At 39.5% G+C, this 21,631-nt stretch overlaps 1 protein-coding gene and 1 pseudogene across 6 annotated transcripts in view; one reads left to right on the top strand and one right to left on the bottom strand.

Moving 5' to 3' along the window:
- The window catches only part of Sorcs1 (sortilin related VPS10 domain containing receptor 1), a 533,290-nt gene that overhangs the window by 209,312 nt on the left and 302,347 nt on the right, over positions 1 to 21,631 (bottom strand). The gene's annotated exons all lie outside the window — the stretch shown is intronic.
- Positions 1,936 to 4,059, top strand: LOC114696719 (annotated as a pseudogene).

Below are 21,631 nucleotides of genomic sequence, written 5' to 3'. Positions count from 1 at the left end.
ACTCAATATAGATTAATATTTTTGCACATAAATTATTTTTTTCAAGTTATGGAAGTAGAATTAATGTTTAAAAGAGTATAGATTTTATAACTCTTTTGAGACATACCATCTCATTATTTATAGGAAGGAAAGAAATTATAATTGTATATGTTTTTATCCAGAACTTTAAAACACATATCCTAGGGTTTTATCTCTTTTGAAATAAAGCTTCTAGGTGACTGCAGGAAACTGTGTACTTTATATGAGTACATATTGGCTTCATTCATGGTAGAGAAGCTTTATCTTCCTTCTCTCCTCCTTTTCATGTTTTGGTCATATAGTTATCATCTCTCAAACACAGCCATCTGACAGTGTAGTGGTTTGAACGAAAATGGTCAATGTGGGCCATATAGGAGGTATGGCCTTGTTAGAGTAGGTGTGGCCTTATTGGAGGAAGTGTGTCACAGGGAGTGGACTTCGAGGCTTCAGAAGCATAAGCCAGGCCCAATGGCTCACTCTCTCTTCCTGCTGCCTGTGGATCCAGATGTAGAACTTTCAACTACTTCTCCAGCATCATTCCTGCCTGTGTGCCACCATGCTTCCTACCATGATGATAATGAACTAAACCTTTGAACTGTAAGTCAGCTCTTTAAATGTTTTCCTTCATAAGAGTTGGCATGGTCATGTTTCTTCACAGCAATAGAAACCTTAGATAAGATAGATAAGTTGCCAATCATATGCTTTCTCCAGTTAAAATTATAGGCATTTTTGTTTATATACTTGTACTGCTGTTTATGCAGTTTCTTTTTTTTTTTTTTTTTTTTTTTTTTTTTTTCGAGACAGGGTTTCTCTGTTTAGCTTTGCGCCTTTCCTGGAACTCGCTTTGGAGACCAGGCTGGCCTCGAACTCACAGAGATCCACCTGCCTCTGCCTCCCGAGTGCTGGGATTAAAGGCGTGCGCCACCACCACCCGGCTATTTATGCAGTTTCTATTTTCAATTACACCTTCGGGGAAAAAGTTCATAAAGTAATGCTCTGTATATATTATTCCCATATACACACAGGAGACCCCAAGTCCTGTTTCAAGCTTGAAACAATAAAAAGACAAGAAATTCTCATGTACACATCATTTCAGAGGCTGTGGGTTGAGGAAAGTGGCCACACATTTTCTCTACTATTTACTATACCATCAATCCACAAACTTTCTTTCTCTTTTTCTTTTTCTTTCTTTCTTTCTTTTTCTTTCTTTCTTTCTTTCTTTCTTCCGTCCTTCCTTCCTTTCTTTCTTTTTCTTTTTTCTCTCTCTCTTTCTCTCTCTTTCTTTTTTCTCTCTCTCTTTCTTTCCCTTCCTTCCTTCCTTCCTTCCTTCCTTCCTTCCTTCTTCCTTCCTTCCTTCCTTCCTTCCTTCCTTTCTTTCTTTCTTTCTTTCTTTCTTTCTTTCTTTCTTTCTTTCTTGTTTTTCCAGATAGGGTTTTCTATGTAGCTTTGGAGCTTGTCCTGGAACTCACTCTGTAGACCAGGCTGGCCTAGAACTCATAGAGATCCACCTGCCTCTACCTCCCAAGTGCTTGGATTAAAGGCATGTGCCACCACCATCCAGCAAAACAGAAACTTCCTTTCCTCCATTTATCATTAATTGTTGCATAAGAAATTAAAAATTTGTTAATTGACATTTAAGAATATTTTATGGAGTCCGCGGGGGGCGGTGGCCCGTGCCCCTGCCCAGCGCTTCCGGCCCCTCCACCCCGCGGGCCGCCGGCGGGGGCAGGCGCCGCCTGCGGCTCACAGCCGTGTCCCCGCCAGGTCGCCAGGCTCGGCGCTGCTGGTGTGGACGCGGACGTCGCTGGGACAGCCCCTCCCGCTGCTCGGCGGCGGCACCTGCCCAGCCGCCCCTCCGCTCGCCGCCCGCCCGCCGCTCCGGACCCGGTTTCCAGCGCCTCTTCCTCCCAGTCCGGGCGAGCCGCGTTGGGTTTATGTCTTTATTTGACGAAAACGAGCTGTTGCGCAGCCATTGGTACCTGTATTGGGGAAACATAGCATACAAGCAAGAAGCTTACAGCCTCAGTGGCGAAAATTTTTTCATGTCAGAGACCGAGAACTCTTGCAGTCGTTTATGTCATCCCTTCTTCTCCAGACAGAAGATACCAAAAAGTTGCAATCAAAGATCTGTTCATCTTATTGATAAAGTCACTAATAAGCCAAAATGTCTGTCAACGTCAACCGCAGCGTGTCAGACCAGTTCTATCGCTACAAGATGCCCCGTTTGATTGCCAAGGTTGAGGGCAAAGGAAATGGAATCAAGACAGTTATAGTCAACATGGTTGACGTTGCAAAGGCGCTTAATCGGCCTCCAACGTATCCACCAAATATTTTGGTTGTGAGCTGGGAGCACAGACCCAGTTTGATGTTAAGAATGACCGTTACATTGTCAATGGATCTCATGAGGCGAATAAGCTGCAAGACATGTTGGATGGATTCATTAAAAAATTTGTTCTTTGTCCTGAGTGTGAGAATCCTGAAACAGATCTGCATGTCAATCCAAAGAAGCAAACAATAGGTAATTCTTGTAAAGCCTGTGGGTACCGAGGCATGCTTGACACACATCATAAACTCTGTACATTCATTCTCAAAAACCCACCTGAGAATAGTGACAGTGGTACAGGAAAGAAAGAAAAGGAAAAGAAAAATAGAAAGGGCAAGGACAAGGAAAATGGCTCCGTATCCAGCAGTGAGACACCACCACCTCCACCACCAAATGAAATTAGTCCTCCTCCACATGCTGTGGAAGAAGAGGAGGATGATGATTGGGGGGAGGATACAACTGAGGAAGCTCAGAGGCGCAGAATGGATGAAATCAGTGACCATGCAAAAGTTCTGACACTCAGCGATGATTTGGAAAGAACTATAGAAGAGCGTGTTAACATCCTGTTTGATTTTGTTAAGAAAAAGAAAGAAGAGGGCATTATTGATTCATCTGATAAAGAAATTGTTGCTGAGGCAGAGAGACTGGATGTAAAAGCTATGGGTCCTCTTGTTTTGACTGAAGTTCTCTTTAACGAGAAGATAAGAGAGCAGATCAAGAAATACAGGCGCCATTTCTTAAGATTTTGTCATAACAACAAAAAGGCTCAGCGATACCTCCTTCATGGTTTGGAATGTGTGGTAGCAATGCATCAAGCTCAGCTGATCTCCAAGATTCCACATATCTTGAAGGAGATGTATGATGCAGACCTTTTAGAAGAGGAGGTCATCATCAGCTGGTCGGAAAAGGCCTCTAAGAAATATGTCTCAAAAGAACTTGCCAAAGAGATTCGTGTCAAAGCAGAACCATTTATTAAATGGTTGAAGGAAGCAGAGGAAGAATCTTCTGGTGGTGAAGAAGAAGATGAAGATGAAAATATTGAGGTGGTATATTTGAAGACTGCCAGTGTACCAAAAGTTGAAACTGTGAAGTCTGACAACAAGGATGATGACATTGATATTGATGCCATTTAAAAGGATGGATGCAACTTAGCTTAACAGTGTAAAGCTGCAAATTTTTCTCCATTATCAGCCAGAAGTGCAACATGTATGTGCAAAAGCTCAAATGGCTTAACATCATGCTACACTTGATACTAAAAAGCTATTACTGTGAGTGGTCTATAATTAAGCCCAATGAGACATCTAGGGAGTCCATACTTATCAGTGAGCAGTTGTAGTTTGCTTATTTATAGCATGTTTCTTTTGGAAAAACTAGTGGTGGACACATTTGGATCACATTTATACAGTTACTAAAAAATAAAGATTTGATTTTGGTCATTCTTCAGACTTTGGGCTCTGAATGGCTTATACTGAAGTAATTGGCTACTTATAGGATGTTATACCATTTAACTTAAGGTCCTTGAGCCTGGTAGATTGCAGGTGCTGAAACTTATAGAATGCAAACCATTGTAATGACCTTACTCAGCCATTAAGAAATGGGATATTTTAAAAGTTGTATCTCCAGTCCTCATCTGTTCAGATTGGCAACTGATAATTTTTATCATTCTAAGGGAGACTAATGAATAAATAACAGTGTGACATCTTCATGAGAAGTAAAAACAACCTGTTTGTCCTATGGTTTTAAGAGCAAGTTTTGAAATTTGGAGTTGTGGTTTTTCAGTGTGTACACTCACCCCAAATTGTAGTCTTTGGAGTCATGTGCTTTGCACATTTATGAGCCAGGGAAATAATTAACAAATAAGTATTTGGTGTGTATTTAGTGGTTGCTTTGTAATGAGAGGAAAAGCTTTGAGGTGTGATTAAATCGTAAACTCTTCTATTTGGGAGAAACAGGAAAAGGTGCACTTAATTCCTAGCTAAAACAGCATAATTGTTCAGCTTTTACCCTTAAATTATAATTTCAAGATGTTTAGACATACTGTATCTTGTGTTTGATGTGTTCTCCCCACCCCACTCCCCAATATTATGGTTTATTCTTCAATGCCTTTTAATTTGGATATAATAGCTTGTACTTTAGATTTTGGTTGCTATCTTGCCAAAATAAGTGTTATTGTGTTTCAAGCTTGATCCCCTTCCCCCCAATTGTCTTATTTAAAGAGAAAGTTAAAATCCTAAAAAAAAAAAAAAAAAAAAAAAAAGAATATTTTATACCCATATGACATGTTTTCATCTAAGCATTACACAGCCCTGTATAAACATTAATGGGCATGTTCTATCTGGAAATAGACGCAAACCTCAAGATAGTGAAATTAGGTACAGGGGTACCATCATTTCTCTATGAAGATTGCAGAACATACTCATCATTTCCAGAGCTCACACTCAGGATCCTGCTTCCCACATCACACAGTAAGAAGGTCTTTTGCCAAATGATCATGGAGTTAGTGTAGTTACTAGCCTACTCTTTTATATCATTAAAAATCACCAAAAACCCAGGCGGTGGTGGCACATGCCTTTAATCCCAGCACTCAGGAGGCAGAGCCAGGCAGATTTCTGTGAGTTCCAGGCCGGCCTGGGCTACCAAGTGAGTTCCAGGAAGGCGCAAAGCTACACAGAGAAACCCTGTCTCGAAAAACAAAAAAAACAAACAAAAAAAAAAATCACCAAAGAATATGTAAAATAAACATAGATTCACTCATATATAGGTTTTGCATTTATTTCATAAATTACAGAATGAATTAATCCTTATTAATTGCTTTACCTGCAAAAACATTTTTATGAAAAATAGAAATCTCCCTTAAATATAAAAAAATAATCCATTCAGTTTTTAAAGGAAATATGACCTTTGGAACATGGATATTTTGGGGAGAAAGGTTTTGTTTCTTGTGGAATAGCCAGATGTTCACCATTCGACTACTCATTCTTTTTTTTTTTAATCACAATTTACTTCAGTCATCTTTAGCACCAAGTGACAGTCTTCGTGCTGAATTGACAGAAATCAGAGAGTGAAGGAGACACTGCGATTTACAACAACTGGTACACAGGTGACAAGTGACATAGAAACAATAAACACTATTCAAAGGAATGTAGAAAGCTTTAATTATTGACATTTATGTTCTATAGAACATAGACAAGCTTTCCCTGCTGTAAGAGAAGATGAACAATGGACCATTTGAAACTTCAGTGAATTTTGAAGTTTGAAGATGTGTACTTGCGTGTGAGTGTTTGTGTGTGTTTGTGTTGTGTTTATGTGTGTACGTGTACATGTGTTTGTGTGTGTGTGTGTGTGTGTGTGTGTGTGTGTGTGCTGATGTGTGGATGAGTAGCAATGATTTCATGACAGAGAACAGAGATGGGGAAGGCACGAGATACGTGCATACATTGCATGTAGAGGCAGGAAGTTCCTCACTATGGCAACAGTAAGACAAAGCAGTTTGCAGCTGAATTCAAAGGCATTTTCTAACCATGCAAAGGATCTGGGTGACAGTGATTGTAAGAACCATTTACTCTAAACTATAGATAAACACGCAGGCTTTTTTCACTTTTGTCATACTCTTACTATAGTCAAGATGGATAGTCAATGATCAAGTGAAAAGGGAGATAGCAAACCTTAATCACTGGAAATTTCTCTTACTTCTGCAACTGTTATGCTCACTTGCATTTTGTCTTTTCCTTGATATGAAAAGTCTGTGCTCAAAGAATCCCTAGTTAACTGGCTCAGATGAACGTACCTGTTAATTGATTTTTTTAGTTGAAATGCACATGAGCTCCACTCCTGCCCTGTCATGTGTCCCTTAGAATCTTTTATTATGCCAATCATTTATGTGCAGGCAACTATGGAATGATAACAATGCATAACAAAGTAAGCTGTGTTGATATTAAATGGAGCCAAAACAAGGTACAGAGATAGCATTTCCTAAGTACAACGAGTGGATTTAACAACACAGAAAATTGTGCTGTAGCTGTGAGGAATACCAAAATTAAGGGGGGAAAAAGGAGTCTCTGGTTCTAAAAGTCACTTAAAGCTGCTCTGAGGCAAGAAGAAAGAGATAACACTTGTCACATGTACTCAAAGCAGGACTTGTTTGTTCACATGGGGATTTCTGAGAACTAACATTCTGAAGAACAAACTGAAGATTAACAGTCAAATACTTATTTCTGGCTCAACATGTTGTTAAGTAACTCTTAGCACTGAATCTAGAATTTACAGCTATAGATCAAAACAAGTATTTCCAACTTGATCTGTGAGAACTAGATATTACTAATAAGAGTGGCACCAGAACAGATCAGGCGGCAGATATGGTGTCAGTTGCTTTCTCCGGTGGTGAGAATCTCTGATGCTAATGAACCCTCCTGTGTGGAGAAATGACAAGAGCTCCTCTCTGTGATAACATGATGACATGTGGTTGTTGTTGGGAGGTTTTACTCTTTTTTTGGGGAGGTCACCACCCAGTTCCCAAATAAATTACACATGGAGTCTTATTATTATTTATGAATGTCCAGTCTTGACTTAGTTCTAGCCAGGGTTTCTTTCTTTTTTGCTTTTAATTAAGAAAATTTTTCCATTTGTTTTACACATCAATCAAAGACACCCCTCTTCCATCCTCCTGCTCCCATAGCCTCCCCCTCCCAACCCACCCCCACTCCTCTCCACAGAAGGCAAGGCCTCCCATGAGGAGGCACATCCAGTAGGGGCAAGTCCAAGCCCCTACCCCTGCCTCAAGGCTGCACGAGGTGTCTCATCATGGGTAGTGGACTCCAAAAAGCACACTCATGAACCAGAGATGGATTCTGATCCTACCGCCAAGCTGCCCCCCGCCCCAAGCAGATCAGGCTACACAACAGTCTTGCCATACAGAGGGCCTAGCCCAGTCCCAAGCAGGCTCCATAGCTGTTGAACCAACTTTCATGAGTTCCCACTAGTTTGGTTCAGACATCTCTGCAGGTTTTCCCATCATGACTTTGATGCACTTGTTTACAGAATCCCTCTTCTCTCTCTCTTGGACTGGACTCCTGGAGCTCTGCCTTAGCCAACTTTTCTTAACTTAAATTATCCCATCTACCTTTGTCTCTGGGCTTTTCCCATTCTCTTACTTCTATAAATCTTACTCTTAACTCTGTCGCTTGTTGTGCAGCTGGGTGGCTGGCCCGTGGAGTCCTCTTCCTTCTCTAGCTACCTCCTTTTTTCACTCCTCCATCTCTTCTTTTCTCCTTCTTCCCAGATTTCTCCTTCTAGATTTTCTCTTTGCCTGCCAGCCCCACCTATTTCTCTCCCTGCCTTGCTACTGGCCAGTATTTTATGAAACCATCAGGTGTTTTAGACAAGCACAGTAACACAGCTTCACAGAGTTAAACAAATTAAAACATAAACACAAGCAACACACCTTGAAATAATATTCTACAACATGTGGTAACATCCTTATAATCATGGATTTTGCCATAATCTGTGGTTCTTGGGGGTAGAGGTGGAGCAAGATGTCTGCTGAGTTTGTTAAAGTTTTCCAACAAGATTAAATTAAAAACACATGCTGCAACTCCAACACTTACGAAGTAGTCTAAATGGGAATAGAGAAAAAGGTGAGCCAATATCCAGAGAGGTAGTGGGAGAGAGCAGTGTTCAGAGAATAGGAGACAGGATCCAACATTGCTCTTGCACAGCAGAGGGTCAGTGGAATTCACTTAATGTCCAAAAGCCCAAATTTTATCACTTTAAAATTCTATATTTAAACAAAGATAGGTTCTATTTTCCCTCTCAGCTCAAATGTTGTATGACATTTTCTGTGTTGAAAGATACATTCTACTCAGGTTGTGGGAAAATTAAACTTTAGTGTATTACACCCCATATACCAAATATTACATCTCACGGAAAGTCATTCTTCACCATCATGTGTAGTGGGTAGCTGTTCCAGCTTTGACCTGGAGGTACTACCCCCATTGAGGCTTCGGTAACTGTCATGCCTATGAGGCAGGGCCAAGACAGGAGCCCTTAAGATTGAGATCTGGATGTGCCAGCTTGGTTCCTGGATCCTGGACGCTGGAGGTAGACTGAGCAGAGTTCTCCAGAGAACACCATCGGACTGCATCTCACCTCTCCTGGACCCTATAACCTATCCCTTCCCTTGTAAGTTACCCCACAAAATAAACCTCCCTTTTAACTACGTGGAGTTGCCTTAATACTTCCACCAAAAATCATGTGACAATAGATCATGGCATTTGGATCCTATATTCTGTCTCTATTTAGCAATGTATACAAAGACAGCTTGCTATTTAAATAAATCTGTGGTGTTTCTCTGTGTAAAGTGAGGAAATTCTTAATTTATGTGTTGACAGTTCAGATTTCCTACAGTCTGGGTGAACAAGTGACAGGGGAGGGCAGAACGTCTACGATAAATGAGAGTTTCCAAATTGTAGAAACTTTATGATGTTTCTAAATCCACAATCACACATTTTCATGATGTGGCTTTTCTTGACACCCTGTGTTTCTCACCAGTCTCTTTATTTGATTTGTGTTTCCCTGAAGGTAAAGTCCGTTAGTGCTGCAGTGGACTCTAATTCCCTTCCAACCAAAGCTCAATTGCCAATGGCATCTCTAAGATTATATTTACTTCTTTGAGCTAAAATGTAAAGGTCACTCTGTTTATTAAAGCTAAGCCTTGAAGCTAAATATCTTTCTTACTGTTTCCAGTGAAGGGAGAGGGTGAAGGAAGGGAGGAGGAGAGTCTTCCAAATAGAAACTCATTGATTAATTGATATGAAACTGGATCCAAATTAAATTAAATTTGGCTCATCTATAGTTAAACTAGAGTTTTCACTTTAAGTCAAGAATAAGTTTTACAGAAGCAGCAGTATTCTCAACTAGGGTAACAAACCACTTTTCACACTTGACCGTCCTTACTCTAGGAGATGCAGTTGGACTATCTACTAGGGAAAACAACGCCATTTTGTTCTGAATCTTTGTCCAAGCTGAGCACTTAGAATGCTTTCCAACATCTTGAAATGCATAGACAAGGGAAACTAAACTAAATGTCCATCTTCCAACCCCAATGTATCATTTCACTATCAGAGATATCCTTTTCCTATAAGACTGACTGAGTAACATCCCTCCTATGTGAAGCTGCTAACTTGTGATAGTTAACTTGACCTCACAAGCACCCTCTCTTTTCTCAGTTCAGCATTGCTTCCTCTGCAATTTTCCTGAAAACTGCACTGCACAGCTGCTGCTGCTTCTTCTCCTTCTCTTTCTTCTTCCTCCTCCTCTTCCTCCCCTTCCTTTCCCCACTTCATCTATCTCCAAATATAACTGTTTTCCAATTAAGTATATCATTGAGAATTTTTTTTTTTTGGCTGTGCCAGAATATATTAAAAACAAGTTAGGGAAAACTATGCACCCATGAATTTTCTAAACCATATTTGCTTTTAAAAAAACATGCAAAACAAAACTCTTTAGCAACTTTTGGGATAAAATGTCAGTCCAAATACTACAAAACATCACCTCTGCTATGTGTCTTCACTAGCCATGGACAGGAGGCTGATTTGCTTTTTGCACTTTTGATCCATGTAATCAGCCACTACCAGCTAATGGCTTTCTCAGTCTACTTGTAAGTAGAGTATACAGAGACCATCATGTCTGAGTAACACAGGGTATAGAAAGCAAAGCTGTAGCTGGAAGTTTTCCTGTGTCTCACCAGGCCTGTGGTTAGGACAAATCTCTCTCACCCACCAGTCCCACAGCAGCTCCAACCAAATAAACACAGATAGGTTAATATTATTTTTAAACTATGGCCATGACAGGCTGCTTGCTATCTAGTTCTTATATCTTAAATTCACCCATTTCTATAAATCTATACTTTGCCACGTGGCTTGTGGCTTGTGGCTTACCGGTACCTTTACATCTTGCTTCTTCTGGCTGCAGCTAACAGCATCTCCCCTGCTCCGTCTTTCTCCTTCCTCTCTATCTGTTTGGATTTTCTGCCTGCCCCTAAGCTACCTTGCCATAGGCCAAATTGCTTTATTTATCAACCAATCAGAGCAACATATTTTCACAGCATACAGAAAGACATCCCCCCATCACAAAGCTGACTCATAAAATCCTTCATAACAAAGTTTTATAAAAGAATAGTAGGTATACTGGACTAAGAAGTAAAGGTATCTATCTGTACTTGATCTATTTGAGATACAAGGTGCCATTACTTAATGATACTACCAGGGGGAGCTACTTTCTGTCCCTTTGGTCAACTATGTCCTACAAAAAGTCTAGGACTCTTTGTGTGTGTGTGAGAGAGAGAGAGAGAGAGAGAGAGAGAGAGAGAGAGAGAGAGAGAGAGAGAGAGAGAGAGAGAGAGAGAGAAGAAGAAGAAGAAGAAGAAGAAGGAGAAGGAGGAGAAGGAGAAGGAGAAGGAGAAGAAGAAGAAGGTGGGAGGAAGGAAGAGAATATGAGCATGTATGTGTCACAACAGATACATGGAGACCAGAGGACAACATGTCAAGGTTGCTTCCTTCCTTCGATGTGGGTTCCTGAGATTGAACTCAGTCCAACAAGCTCACACAGCAAGCTATTTACCTACTGGGCCATCTCACTGTGCCCTTTGATTCTTAAATTCCAGAATAGATCTTTGCATGGGAAGGCAGAACCAACCGCTGCACATGTTTCACAAATGCCGCATTTAGCTAAAGAATCAAGCAGTGCTTATAACAGGTCTCAAAATCTTCTGCTGTCCTACTTGGCTGCAATATAGAGTGACAGAGCTTCTGATTTCAATACAGCAATGGGACAGCATATACTGTCTCATTTGCAATTGTATATATTGTCTCAGTTGGGATTGACCTGTAGCTGATTGTGTCTTCTAATACTTTGGTTCTATACTGATCTAGTCAATTCTGCAATTGAGACTCCCTTCTCAGGTGATTTTAGATTGTGCCAAGTTGGCAGTTAAAACTAACCACCACACACATGTAAAATAAATTTGCATGGTTTAAAAGTTTTGACTCTAAAATAGTAAAAAAAATAAATAAATAAAGTGCCGCTTTGATGCCGGTGATGACCAGAAAATGAATTTTATCCTTCACCTAAGGATGATATTCTGGCTTCTGATTAGAAGTACTAGGAGAATTCTTTCCCACTGATCACAGGCATTGTTCCTCACTGCCTGCAGCATAATATGAAACCAATCTAGAGCACAGACCTTGGGCCCACAACCCCATGCACTAGAGCAGAATCAATCAGCTTGAACAATTTAATAGGGGTAATTTAACCCAATGCACCAAAAGATCAAAGTCATGGTTCAATGATGAACTAAGTATTTTTATTATTTAATCAGTTATTTGATAGTTTCATAACATATACAGGGTATTTTGATCATATTCAACCCATAGAAAGAAGAAATCTCAATATAACAGATGTATGATAACAAAACATTTCCTCTAGGAAGTATATTTTATATTAAGAAAGAAACATGTTAATTTAGAGAATAAAAAACAATGAGGATATACACAAAACAGATAATCTCATTTATTGAAGCTAGTTTTTAACCCAAAGCCATTTGTGTACAAAGGCACACACAAAGCATGCACAGTTCTTTTGAGGCTTGGTGCTAGTTTGCAGATCACAGTACTCTGTACATCTGAATGATTAGATTGTATTCGACTAGCATGGCTGAATGTGATTAGAGTTCAAGCTGCTCTGGGTCTGGGTGATGCTCATTATGTCTTCTCCCAATCTATCAGCTCTTTAGGCCTTGTTATCTCAATGACACATCTTAGTTTCTCTCCAGATTTTATACAGTTTATTGACTGACTCGAAGGATGAAGGCAGAATAGATCATTCTCTAAACTTATAAGCCATTGATTTAAAAAGGTTCCAAATATCACAGTGATGCCATGAGATAGATTACCATGAGATAGATGAGGAGATCTTCTCAGCTCCCAATATAGGTTTGCAGCAAAGAATTGCTGGAGAAAGTTTCCTATTACAGTTGGTTTCTACAAGGACATTTTTCATATCAAAATCTCCAGCATCTACAGTACAGATGACTCCTGGTAGAGAAAATGGCATTACAACCATTTAACAGTCAGCTTATCTTACAAGCCAAATGTGAGGTGGATATGGAGCTAACATGTAGGGATAGCACCAAAAATAAAAACTAAATAGGAAACATTTTTAAACCTCTGTGTTGAACAAGATAAAGAGAATCTAAACAAGTGGATGGAAAAGAAAGAGGGAAAGGAGATGGGTAATAATTGTTGCATTAGTGAAAGTATGGCCGGGTGGCAGTGGCACACATCTTTAATTCCAGCATTCAGAAGGCAGAGCCAGGCAGATCTCTGTGAGTTTGATCCCAGCCTGGTCTATAGAGCAGATCCAGGATGGGCACCAAAACTACACAGAGAAACTCTGTCTCGAAAAACCGTATCATTGACCTAGAACTTTCTCCTTCAGAAGGAATGTTTACAGATGTCTAAATACCAAAACAATCCCCCATTGTCTATTCTGACAAATAGCATTTCACTGAAATTTTTCCCAAGAGCAAGAGATTAATTATTTCCATTCACAGTTGTTAATTATGTTTCCAAACTGAAGTTGATAGAGCAACTAGCCAAATTAGTCCCTAAGCACAATATCTTCATTTTTTAAAATAAAGTTTTTTTTGTTTGTTTTTTGTTTTTTTGTTTTTTTTTGGTCAATGATATGGAGCTGGCTGCCATGCTTCTTATGTTTCTGTTATGACAATAAACAGAAGATAAACTAGCTATCCTACCCTCAATCTGTGAAGGCAAAACATCCACAAAATCTATTTATTAAAATCCACAAAACATTATTAAAAATACAGAGCCAAGTAAAGTTATTCACATATTCAGTAGACTGTGAGTTTAAATCACAAAAGCAAAATCTACCCCTGAAGTTTCAAAGTGAATTCTAGGTATTTAGAAATTTGGTCATAGAAAAGAATGTATTTATCTTTTGTGGCTGAGAGACAATGCATGAATAAGGGATGCAGATTACACTTGCCTCTTATCCCTTTGAATACAATAGCAATTATCTTTCTAATTTTCCTTAACATGAAATTCTCAGATTTTAAAAATGCCTGGGCTCATAATAGTCCATCAACCCCTTGGTTCTAATCCTGTGTCTTCCATTACAGGAGGTATGTATGTTTTACCTATGAGTGGGGTAGACCCAGTGCTTCCATAAAAGAGTAGCTTTATTTGCTGATCTCTTTTTCTGGTTAAACAGAAATGTGCCTTTCCCTCTGACAGTACATGCCTTATCAAGCCTATAAACACTGCAGCACCTCCACATCTGATCATCCCTGGCTCTCCAGAATGAACCAACGATCAGGTGCATTTTCTGCACAAATTTCTAATGGATTCCTGTCTTTGTCTGTGTAATATCCAAACTTTTCCGCATCTTCCACAAAAGCTTTTATGATCTGATGCCTGACTTCTTCCTCAAGCTCATGGACTCAATTTCTCTTACTCACAGCTTATAGGTTTTGATGACTTTAGGTCATTCTTTCTTCAAGAGAAAAATCTTATGGCTAAGAGATGGCCATTGCTGTGCATCCAGGGTCAGATGTGTTCAATTCTCAGAATCCACACAAAGATGCTATAAGAGAATTGATTCTGCATAGTTGTCCTCTGATTTCCACTGTGCTCTATGGCAAGGGTACTGTGGATATCGTTCTGTATAAATAAAATACTGATTGGCCAGTGGCCAGGCAGGAAGTAGGTAGGACAAGGAGAGGAGAATTCTGGGAAGTGGAAGGCAGAGTGGGGAAACACTGCCAGCTGCCGCCATGACAAGCAGCATGTGAAGATGCTGGTAAGCCACGAGCCATGTGGCAAGGTATAGATTTATAGAAATGGGTTAATTTAAGATATAAGAACAGTTAGCAAGAAGCCTGCCACGGCCATACAGTTTGTAAATAATATAAGCATCTGTGTGTTTATTTTATAAGTGGGCTGTCGAATTGCCTGGGCTTGGCGGGACACAGAGAGAAGCTCTCCAGCTACACAAGTGGGTTCAAATACATTATGCACAGACAATTAATTAACTGATTGATTGATTAATTAATTAAGAAAAAATAGAAAGTCTTTGCCTAACATAGTAATAGAGAGAGAGATAGAAGAAAGATTCATATGTCATCAACTTTAGAAATAACAAGGAGCATGAAATTAGGTACAGAAACATGACATTAGATTTGCTCTTCAGGCACAGTAAGTAGATCTACTCTGAAGATTCAAAATAGAACTTCCATTATGGAAACCACATTAGCAAAATAATATTGTGAAGATCTGAATAAATCCATCTAGGATTTTAATGGTGTGACAACAGATGATCAGCAAATACCACCATTTGAAAGTATTGTAGGTTAAAGGGCAAATGGACAGAGGAAGTTGACATGTTTGGTAAGAAGAAAGTTTTCAGGAAAAGAGATACATGTCTTGCTCTATTTTATTAGCCAACAGAAGCCTTTCATTGTCTCAAGCAGCCAAGTCAAACTACAATTTTATCACATTAAAACCTTGATAATGAAAAGAAGAACCTTGATAATGTAACTATTTCAAGTATTTGGTCAAGGATAAGTTCTTAAACTTCACAAATAAAAGCTGAAAATAAGTTAGTCACAAAATGCTAAACATGTCCTAAATTCATTCAAAAATTAAATATGTAATTACATATCCTCATCTTTAATAACTCCTACAAGAGAACATTTAAAATACATGTAAATGAAAGAAGCACCACATATAGAAATTAGTAGTGAGAAAGTACGAATGTTACTTTAAAGATTTTAAAAATATAACAAGTTTCAGTAGCCTAGAAAATATAGTTAAAGCATAAAAATCCCCAAACATTACGTACAGCAAGCAATTACATGTGTGTGTAAGTGTGTGTGTGTGTGTGTGTGTGTGTGTGTGTGTGTGTGTGACAAAGGAGGGTACAAATTCATAACTGTACATCCCCATGCACACACACCCATGAAGGTCAGAGGAAGATATTAGCTATCAAGGGGTATCATTTTATGCTATTTTCTTCTGAGATAAAATCCTCACTGCATCTGGAAATAAGCTGGTGGTCAGCAAGCCCAGGCCATCCTCCTGTCTCTGCATGGCACAGCAGAGGCATTACACTCACTCATGTACCTACTTTAGGCTTTTTGAGTTTGTATATGAGTGCTGAAATTTGAATGCAGGTCCTTGCCAATTGACTACTCTTACCCATTTAGCCATTATTCTAGTCTCAAGTATATTTACTGCTTAATGACATGCATCACAGTAGCCCCTAGCACTGAATTTTACTCAGAAAAGATGTAATAGAAAAAAAAGTCATCTTTCCAGAGATGCTGATCCACTACATGGGAAATAAGTTCATTATAAAATGGTATTCATTTATATAGACATCTGCACACTGGCTCATGGTTATTTCATTGTTTTGACCTTTCAGGAATATACTAAGATTACACAAAAACAAAGAGCATGAGAAATGGAATTGCAAAACTATTTATATGATTCAATTGTGATTGTGATTCAATTGTCTGAACCTATGAAGCCTTCATATTACAAATATCATAAATAAAATTATATCATTTTCCAAGCCTTCCAAAGAACATGAGAAGATATTTTAATCTGAATATACAAATTTAAGATCATTTACTGTGTTCAGTTGCTAATAGACACTATAGCCAAAAATTAAACTAAAGGGGTGTTTAAAGATAACAAATGAACTTGTTAGATTAAAGGGTGTTTTCAAGCAAGTATTAGACAGCCTGATAAGGGTGATTAGGGACTAGCTAGGAAGATTTGAAAGGATTAACTGACTCCTTGCAAAGATAGCTTGGCTCCTGTAAGGCCTGGATTCCACTGCCTTCAGGGCTGCTATGCGGAAAAAGAACAGCTGCAAATTACTACTTAGTTTTACAAAGTAAAGGTCAAGGAAAGAGAGCAAATTGCAGTAGACATCAAAAGAACTAAAATATGTTAAGTAGAAAGGACCCTGTGGCATTTATGTGCGATCTTAAGGTTACTTCCCATTCAAGTCATTTAAAAAGGATTCTAAGATGCTAAGTATTTTATTCCCACATTCTAGGAAGAAGTGACAAGTTGCCCAAGGGCACTCAGCCTGTGGACTGGTTTGCCACTTGTAGACCCCAATCCTGAGCTCTGGCTCACAGAGAAAAGACTGGTATAGGTCCATACAGCATCTAGGCATGGCATTTATTATTTCTAGGTATGTACCTATGTATCTCAATGATCTAAAGGAAACAAAAAAGAGAACATCATGGAAAAAATTGTAACACTGGGTGTTTAAAATAATGCAAAACCTATAAATTAGACACTGATTATAGTACTTTAGGACTAATGTCTAATTTGAGAGGAGGCTTTTCAAAGAATGAGGAAACTCCATCTTCCTAGCAACCCACCACACTTGTGTAAATGCTTGGTTCATTTCAACCCCTCTCTCTCCCTCACTTCTTTATCATGCTATAACTGAAGCTAAGACCCTGTGTTTTAACTTGAATAGTCTTGAATAGAATACCAATAAAGGCATCAGAGAAGAACACATACATTTGCGATTTCTTTCTGACTAACCCAAGGATACCCAACTAGCTGTCCTTTCCTTGTTTCTTCTCTTTCTTCTCTTCTCTTCTCTTCTCTTCTCTTCTCTTCTTTTCTTCTCTTTCTTCTTTCTTTTCTTCTCTTCTCTTCTCTTTCTTTTCTTCTTTTCTTCTTCTTCTTCTTTTTTCTTTTTTCTTCTTCTCTCTTCTTCTCTCTCTTCTCTCTCTCTCTCTCTCTCTCTCCCCCCATTTTTCAAGACAGGGTTTCTCTCTGTAGTTTTGGTGCCTGTCTCGCTCTGTAGACCAGGCTGGCCTCGAGCTCACAGAGATTCACCTGGTTCTGCCTCTTGAGTGTTGGCATTAAAGACATGTGCCACCACTCCCTGGCCTTGTTTCTTTTCTTTTCTCTTCTTTTTTCTTTTCTTTTTTCTTTTCTTTTCTCTTCTTTCCTTTCCTTTCTTTTCTTTTTTCTTTAGGTCACTTCTCCAACTGCTTAGCTTGTCCTACAATATACACCAACATTACCATCAAAAGGATTCTGCTAAAATAGCAGTCTCCTTTGAAAAAAGGAGGGAATGAAAGGCAGGAGAAGAGGAATTCCATCAGTTAGGAGAATGCAGACTCCAGACAAAGAACTTTCTCCTCCTAATGTTTGTGTCTGGATGGGAACCAAGTAGCAGCAGTGAATGTTAAGCTGCTTCCTTTGAAAATGTGAACTTCCCCTTTAATAGCACTTAGACATGATACAATAAACAGATTCATTGACTAAGCACTGGAATTCTGGGTTACATCTCTCCTCCAAGAGCCTGAAGGTCCTATTGCGTGTCCCTTCCTTTTCAGCTCAGATGTTGAGTTTGCAGATCCACGGAAGAAAAGTGATTTCTCTTGGCTGGTGATTCTTGGCTGTGCTTTTGCAGGCTTTTCACTGAGATATAAAACAGAGGTCCTGACCACTCGGAGTCATTATGGCTCCCTGGAAACTTTCTGCAAGGGTACTGATATTAACAGCAATTGCACTGGCTGGATTCCATTCCGAGTAATTGCATTCCACCAGGCAGTTTGTAACAAAAGCCTCTTTCCATGCAGACTTCTTCAGCATCTCTGCCAGGAATACACTGACTGGCAGCTGAGCTCCATCTACTTTTGGGTCAAAACAGTTTCTGCAATGAAGTAATTTGGAGAATGCTGTGAGTCTGGACTGCGACTGTCTGTCTACTTTGTCATCTGGAAAAGTCTCCATTGGTTTGTAAAGTCAATACATTCTTTAGTCTTCCTAATTTCAAAGGTCCAGTCTTAAGTTCTCTTCCAGCATCCTTCAAATGCCAACTCTAATGGGGTAAAACACATTCTCCCAAAGTTCCCTCTATATGAAGTTAATGTCATTTGTAAACATTAAAATCAGCTGAATAAATACACATGAATTTGTGTTTGTGATTTCTTGGATTCTGTACCCTTGCAAGGAGCTAATAGGATATGCATTATCATGAATATTCATGATAAAAATAAAGCATGGCACCCAACACTATACGATTTTTCATGTCTATCAGACTAGACTACAGTTTAGACAAAGTGATTAGATGTTTTCTGTTGGCTGAGGTAGAGAATTAAAATAAAACAACTCTGTTCTTTCTCAGTTGCAAATCTCTGTTCTTATTATGAAACTCCCTTTGCTCTATGGGTGGTTATTTCCTAGTACATTTTTGGAGAAACAACTTCAAAACAGTAACTTCAAGGAATTTGTTTCCTGCTATATTGTTTTCTCCATTTTCATGTTTTTCCATATCTCAACCAATGGCTTTTTTGTTAATATAGAAGGACATAGCTTCCTTCTCCAAGCTTGCTGGAGAAACCAAGACATCAGCTGAGCAACCCTGGCCCATATTTCCCAAATAGTGAATTGCCTTTTCATAGGTGCTTGCCTATTACAATTTCAATAATTATAAGAGACAAGGAAGTCTGCACTTTACCATTTTCTAGAAGGCATGATTTCTAGATCCTTGCACTGGTTCTGAAATGAAATATAACCTACTATGCAACTGAGAAAAAAAAATAACTCAAATTTTTTCAAATATCCCTCCATGCTTACACTTTCAACCTCGGTCAGCTGGAGGCTAACATCGCTTAGACAGTGCAGCATATACTCTTAAGTTCATTTTAGCCTAACATAAGGCCATCTATCCCCAGCAACTGTGATCCTTTTCCTATAATAATATGTATAAGATAGGTTCTGTGGAAAAATTATCCTTCTTGGAAGTTGTGCTATGACCATTTCTTCATAAGACATACCAGAATAAATATCCAGTTGACGTTTAATTCCAGAAAAGCAAAATTTTGTACTAGTAAGAAATCTCACAGCATACTACACAGTACATCAAGGGTTTTAGCTATGATATGATTTACCCCAACAGGACAGGAATTTGAAAGACTCTGGCATCAGAATTTAAGCTTGACCTTTGAAATTCAGATGACATAAAAGAATATGTTGACTTTGCAAATCAAAGGAGAAGTTTGTAGGTGACAACATAGTCTGTGGTGATCCAACTCACTGTATGCACTAAGAGTCTTCACTCTGTTTTAATCCCAAAGTATATGTAAACATAGTTGTATGCATTACTTTATTTAATGGTCATCATTCCCACCATGATGTCTTCCCTACATCACAGAGGAGGGGTACACTCTCTATCTCCACTGGCTGGGATCTGCATGGAGGAGCATCACCTCAACAGACCTTACCACTTTGCCCCAGTGCAGGGAGGAGGATGTGTCCTTCTTCCTCCCTTCATTCAGCCCCTTTTCTTTGCCACATAACATTGTTCATTCTGTTTTTGGTCTGTTTGTTGCAAAATTTTAAAGCTGGCCAAAAGACAAAAGGAAAATAGGAAAGATAGCAAACTTGTTCAGAGAAAAGCCGAGAGGGTCTCAAAGCTGTTGTCCACTTTACTGCCAGTCATAAAGAAAAAAAAAAAAGTGATGTTCCAGCCAAGTTGTGCAGATTAGTCTCTCTCTCTCTCTCTCTCTCTCTCTCTCTCTCTCTCTCTCTCTCTCTCTCTCCTCCTCGTGTGTCTGTCTGTCTATCTATCTGTCTCTCTCTCTCTCCCCCATCATGTGTGTCTCTGTCTGTCTATCTATCTCTTTCCTCTTTCCCCCTCCCTCGATTTCTCTGTTCTCTCTGTCACTCTGTCTCTGTCTCTCTCTTCCTGCCAGTGCACACTCTTGCCTTAGTTCCTACTCTCCTCTCACTCTGACTCCCTCCCTACTTCTCCCTCTTCTGTTGTTTGCACACATATACAACACAAAAGTAAAATAATGGGGTTAGGATAAAGTTCAGTGGTTACATTGCTTGCCTAATATTCAAAAACAGAATGGAAGATCAATAATCAAAATAAACAAATAAGCAAAATAAAAACAAATTACAAATGTCTTCTTTCACATAAAGAGTTCTAGACAAAATGGCTTTTCCAGGTTCTCAGACACTAGAACCCTGTGTACAGGGGCAGGAAATGCCAGAGAGGAAGGAACTTGCTTTTCTCTTGGCTGAGATGCTCTCCAGCCAGACTGCCCTTTTGAGAATACCGCAGGATCTAGCCTGCACTGGTCTCCCAGGAAGGCCTTCTCATGATGCCAGGATCTCTCTGCTAGCCCTGTCTAATTCCACTTGTCACGGCAGGACCTTGAGACACGGCAGCCAAAATCGCAAACTGTAAATGAGTGGTAGCCCAGCTCTGGCAGCACTAGGGCAGAGAAAGGCTGAGCCACTGAGTGCAAAGGATGGAGCTGAACAGGGACATGGGGTGGTATCGTGCCATGAATTTTCCACTAGATCGACCAACTAATGGACTCTGCTCCACCAAAAACATCTCCAGAGTCTGGTATGCTGACCTGGACACTTGGTTCTCTGAAAAGGGAAGAGAAACTTGCTCTGTACATTCATGTCTCTGTGTCCTCATGTGTGAAGTGATTTTGTTGGTGTTGGTTATTTTCATTACTTCCAGGCACATCTCCTGCTTGTGGGTAGGCTAGGAGAATAACAGGGTGTAGACTAAAAAGTGACTATGTTGAATATCATGTTTATTTTATTTGAAGGAGGTGGGAAAATCTAAACTCAATCACAATTTATTGGCTTTACAAATTGGTCTTTTCACTCATAATTCATTAAAATGAAATTTTAAGCCAGGCATGGTGACACATGTCTTTAATCCAAGCATTTGGCAGGGAAAGGCAGGTGGAACTCTGTGACTTGGAGGCTGGCCTGGTTAACACTGGAAGTTCCAGACCAGCAAGGACTAGACAACTAGAACTTATCTCAAATAATAAAAGAAAGAAATATTAAGGTGAATTTGAATCTTCCCTACCTTCCTCTAAAAAAGAGGGTGGGGTGGGTAACAGAATAGTAATGTGACATGAAGTGACAGCAGAGGCTGGAGCTACTGCAGGGAGGAAGGGGACCACACGCAGGCGCAGAGGAGGGTCATGGAGGAGGGGCAGAAGAAAAAAAAAGTATGTTTGAAAAGGTTATAATGTCAGAGTCTTCCCCACTGTCAGAGTCTGCACACAGCTGCTGCTGCTCCAGCAGAAGGTCAGCCTCTGCCTTTCTTTCCAGTATTGATTTTCCAGGTCTTGCAGCCTCTTCTTCATCTCTAGCTTGATATCTATGCCTTGCTGCTCCAGCAGTTCCTTTTAAG

Source organism: Peromyscus leucopus, chromosome 1, assembly GCF_004664715.2.
Source record: "Peromyscus leucopus breed LL Stock chromosome 1, UCI_PerLeu_2.1, whole genome shotgun sequence".
NCBI classification, from domain to species: domain Eukaryota; kingdom Metazoa; phylum Chordata; class Mammalia; order Rodentia; family Cricetidae; genus Peromyscus; species Peromyscus leucopus.
Note: the sequence above shows the minus strand (reverse complement) of the source record. Positions and strands in the feature narration are given on the sequence as shown.